Source organism: Hyla sarda, chromosome 3 (genome assembly GCF_029499605.1).
Source record: "Hyla sarda isolate aHylSar1 chromosome 3, aHylSar1.hap1, whole genome shotgun sequence".
In the NCBI taxonomy this organism is placed as follows: Eukaryota; Metazoa; Chordata; class Amphibia; order Anura; family Hylidae; genus Hyla; species Hyla sarda.
Window position 1 is genome coordinate 433,438,921 of NC_079191.1, and position 5,802 is coordinate 433,444,722.

Sequence of the window (5,802 nt, forward strand, 5' to 3'; positions counted from 1 at the left end):
TATCATCTGCGACTTTTGAGAAGTTGTGCAAAATTGTGCAAATCCCACGCCGTCCCGAGCACCGTAACTAACTGCACAATGCATCAACCTTGCATAGCATTGCTCAGTGATATCGGCGCTCTGCTTGTACAGTCTGCCTGAGGCAGACTGCACAAGAAGAGGTACGGTCAGCGGCACAGAGGTAAGTTGGAGACATCCAGCCACCATCTCATCTCATCAGACACCACAATCATGCTATGGCTGGTCCTATGACTGTGCGATCCCACCAGCACCTCAATTTTTATACTTTAGATGCCATAAACGGCATTGATTATGGCATCATAAAGGGTTAATGGCGGTGAGTCCTGGCTGCTGATAGACCCGCAGTCTGTGAGGTGACCACAGCTCCTGCGCTCCCTTCAGACAGTAAACACTACAGGACATACATGTGCGTCCTGATACGCCAAGTACCAGGCCACCATGTCAGGAAGGGGTTAAAGACAAAAAAAAAAAAAAGTCCACTTTTTTTTACAACAATTTGTGTACCGCAACAAAAACTGCAACACCTAACTTATCATGAATAAGATTTTGCACTGGCAGAACAGATGCTGTTTATCTACAACTAGCTGAGTACCCGGCGTCGGTTTTCGTACCTTATCCTTGTGGGGGAGGAAAAGCAACAAAGGAGGAACCTTTTGTCCTCATAACCTTCCCTCATACCCCGACCTCATATCCCAAACTCATATCCTGACCTCATATCTCTTTCCCCATATCCCGCCCTCATATCCCTCCCTCACATCCCGACCTCATATCCCATCCACATATCCTGTCCCAGTGGCGTTGCTAGGGTTGGTGTCACCCGCTGCGGTAGAAAATGGTGTCACCCCATACCTTCCCCCCCTCAGTAAGTTTTTAGCTTATTGTGACAGACACCACTGTTGTAGCGCATTGTGAGAAATTCCAGTATAATAATCAGATATACCAGTTGCCACAGAATGAGAAAGTGTTAAAGAAGTTTTCACCATTTAAATATACAGCTCCCAGAATTACTTAAATGGGTACTCCACTGGAAAACATTTACTTTTATATCAACTGGTGCCAGAAAGTTAAACAGATTTTTTAATTACTTCTATTTAAAATCTTAATCCTTACAGTACTTATAAGCTGTTGTATTCTCCACAGGAAGTTGTGTAGTTCTTTCCAGTCTGTCCACAGTGCTCTGTCTGTCCATGTTAGGAACTGTCCAGAGCAGGATAGGTTTGCTATGGGGATTTGCTCCTACTATGGAGAGTTCTTGACATGGACAGAGGTGTCAGCACAGAGCACTGTGGTCAGACAGAAAATAAATTAAAAAAGAAAAGAACTTCCTGTGAATCACTTGTACAGCAGCTAATAAGTAATGGAAGGATTAAGATTTTTAAGTAGAAGTAATTTATAAATCTGTTTAACTTTGTAGCAACAGTTGATTAAAATGTTTTTTTTTCCAGTAGAGTACCCCTTTATGCAGTGGTGAGGTTATGCTGGGAGTTGTAGTTTCACTCATCATAACTGTAGAACTGACAAGTCACTACAGCTCTGATAGGACATAGAGAGGAGAATATACAATGATATCAGTGACTACAGGTGACGTCTTCTCTATAGTGAGGAGAATACACAATGATATCAGTGACTACAGGTGACGTCTTCTCTATAGTGAGGAGAATACACAATGATATCAGTGACTACAGGTGACGTCTTCTCTATAGTGAGGAGAATACACAATGATATCAGTGACTACATGTAGCGTCTTCTCTATAGTGAGGAGAATGTACAATGATATCAGTGATTACAGGTGACGTCTTCTCTATAGTGAGGAGAATGTACAATGATATCAGTGACTACAGGTGACGTCTTCTCTATAGTGAGGGGAATACACAATGATATCAGTGATTACAGGTGACGTCTTCTCTATAGTCTTCCCTTATCTAATTCAGATGAAACATACCGCCTGGTCCAGCTAAAACTTCTGTCTGTAGAATGTGACGCCCAGACGTCTCCTCACTATGTCAGCGCATTCTCATCCTCTATATGAAAACAATTATTATTATAAACCTGCCAGACACTGTATCCTCTAAATATAATACTACTATACACTACACTCTTTGATTATAGACCTTCCATACACCGTACCCACTGAATATAAATCTGCCACATACTGTACCCTCTGAATATAATACCAACACATACTGTACACTCTGAATATAAATCTGCCACATACTGTACCCTCTGAATATACCGCCACACACTGTACCCTCTGAATATAAATCTGCCACATACCGTACCCTCTGAATATAAATCTGCCACATACTGTACCCTCTGAATATAAATCTGCCACATACTGTACCCTCTGAATATAAATCTGCCACATACTGTACCCTCTGAATATACCGCCACACACTGTGCCCTCTGAATATAAATCTGCCACATACTGTACCCTCTGAATATAAATCTGGTGGTGTTGCTAGTTGATGATGGGGGTGCTAGTACTGGGGAGGTGTTGCTGGAGGATGATGAGGGTGCTACTGGCCATCCCCCCTGGCAGTATCACCCCCATCGTCCATCGGCAGGATCATCCTCCTGGCAGGAGCACCCCCATCATCCACCATCAGGATCTGCTGATGGAGGTGCTGCTGCTGGGGGGGTTTGCTGGTGGATGATGAGGGTGCTACTGCCAGGGGGGGAGCATTAGGTAGGCAGCAGTTCCCCCACTTAAGGTAGGTAGCAGTTCCCCCACATTAGGTAGGTAGCAGTTTCCCCACATTAGGTAGGTAGCAGTTCCCCCACATTAGGTAGGTAGCAGTTCTCCACATTAGGTAGGTAGCAGTTCCCCCACATTAGGTAGGTAGCAGTTTCCCCACATTAGGTAGCACAAATTCCACACATTAGGTAGCACAGATTCCACACATTAGGTAGCAGTTTTCCCACATTAGGTAGCACAGATTCCCCACATTAGGTAGCAGTTTTCCCACATTATGTAGCAGCCTTCGCACATTAGGTAGCAGTTTTCTAACATTAGGTAGCAGTTTCCCCACATTAGGTAGCATAGATTCCCCACATTTGGTAGTAGTTTCCCCCCATTAGGCCGCAGGTTTCCTTGCATGTTCCCCACATTAGGTCAAAGTCTCCCCACATTAGGTCAAAGTCTCCCCACATTAGATCGCTGGTTCAAACAAACCCCCCCTCCCCCCACACAAAAAAAACACACACACACACAGTCAGAGAGACACACACACAGAGAGACACACACACACAGAGTCACACACAGTCACACAAGTCACACACAGACAGAGAGCCACACACAGACAGAGATTGTGACAGACACACACAGTCACATACACAGAGAGACACACACTCACAGACACACACACACACAGTCACACACACACAGTCACACACAGACAGAGACACACAAACAGAGAGAGTGAGACAGACACACACTCACTCACCCATCCAGCGCAGCGCTCCTTCTCTCTGGGCGCTCTGCGAGTGACGTCACGTCCTCCTGCGCCGGCCCTGCGGAGGGACGTCGGACCGGCGCAACAGAAGACGTGGGGGCGCAGGCCGGTTCACTGTGCAGGTGACGGGGGGGGGGGGCTAGTACGGAGACGCAACAAGTGAGGACCGGGGGGGGGAATGCTCTTACAGAGGCAGCGCAAGTGGGGGGCTGCTAGTATGGAGACAGGCAGCGCAACTGAGGACCGGCGGCGTACCTGGTGTCACCCCATCAGGATGGTGTCACCCGGTGCGGGCCGCACCCCCCGCACCCCGGTCGCAACGCCACTGTCCTGTCCTCATATCCCGCCCTCATATCCCTCACTCACATCCTGTTCTCATATCCCGACCTCATATCCTGTCCTCATATCCTGTCCTCATATCCTGTCCTCATATCCCGTCCTCATATCCCATCCTCATATCCCGCCCTCATATCCCGCCCTCATATCCCGTCCTCCTTCCCGTCCTCATATCACGTCCTCATATCCTGTCCACATATCCCGTCCTCATATCCTGCCCTCATATCTCGCCCTCATATCCCGTCCTCCCTCCCGTCCTCATATCACATCCTCATATCCTGTCCTCATATCCCGTCCTCATATCCTGTCCTCATATCCTGTCCTCATATCTCATCCTCATATCCCGTCCTCATATCTCATCCTCATATCTCGTCCTCATATCTCGTCCTCATATCCCGTCCTCATATCCCGTCCTCATATCCCGCCCTCATATCCCGCCCTCATATCCCGCCCTCATATCCCGCCCTCATATCCCGTCCTCCTTCCCGTCCTCATATCACGTCCTCATATCCTGTCCACATATCCCGTCCTCATATCCTGCCCTCATATCTCGCCCTCATATCCCGTCCTCCCTCCCGTCCTCATATCACATCCTCATATCCTGTCCTCATATCCCGTCCTCATATCCTGTCCTCATATCCTGTCCTCCTTTCCCGTCCTCATATCCCATCCTCATATCCCGTCCTCACATCCCGTCCTCATATCCTGTCCTCATATCCTGTCCTCCTTTCCCGTCCTCATATCCCATCCTCATATCTCATCCTCATATCCCGTCCTGATATCCCGTCCTCATATCTCATCCTCATATCCCGTCCTCATATCTCATCCTCATATCTCGTCCTCATATCTCGTCCTCATATCCCGTCCTCATATCCCGTCCTCATATCCCGTCCTCATATCTCGCCCTCATATCCCGTCCTCCCTCCCGTCCTCATATCACTTCCTCATATCCTGTCCTCCTTTCCCGTCCTCATATCCCATCCTCATATCTCATCCTCATATCCCATCCTCATATCCCGTCCTCATATCCCGTCCTCATATCTCCTCCTCACATCCCGTCCTCATATCCCGTCCTCCTTTCCCGTCCTCATATCCCTCCCTCACATCCCGTCCTCATATCCCTCCCTCACATCCCGTCCTCATACCCCGACATCATATCCCGTCCTCCTTTCCCGTCCTCATATCCCCAACTCATATCCTGCCCTCATATCCCTTTCCCCATATCCTGTCCTCATATCTCGTTCTTCTCTCCCGCCCTCATATCTCATCCTCATATCCCGTCCTCAGGTGGGGCTGAGTTGTGATGAAGAGACTGTAAGCTGAAAGTAGAAGGAGGCGTGGTTTTGTGGAAGTGGGCATGACTTGCAAGCCAGACCAATGCACAAAAAAGGTACAAAATAAAAGGGTGTGGCTTAAATGGTGGGTGTGGCTTTGCCAGACGGGGTGTGGCCGGACTGACACACTCACCAGGAGATGCAGAGCAAAGCTTGGATTAAGGTATTGGAAGTCCTATATACTTACATGGGACTTGAGACAAAAACCCCATTCTTCACGTAAAGGGGTAGCTAAGGGTTAATTTGGCCATCATATATTTGTATTTGACATAAAAGTAACATGTGAACTAAGTTTCATCAAAATATCTCCAGCCATTTGGATGTTTTGCTGGAACACACACAGAGTTTTATATATATCGATTATTACACTGCTCAAAAAATAAAGGGAACACAAACAACACAATGTAACTCCAAGTCACTGACACTTGTGTGAGATCCCACTGTCCACTCAGGAAGAACACTGATTGACAATCAATTTCACATGGAACAGACAACAGGTGGAAATTATAGGCAATTAGCAAGACACCCCCAATAAAGGAGTGGTTCTGCAGGGGGTGACCACAGACCACTTCTCAGTTCCTATGCTTCCTGGCTGATGTTTTGGTCACTTTTGAATGCTGGCGGTGCTTTCACTCTAGTGGTAGCATGAAATGGAGTAT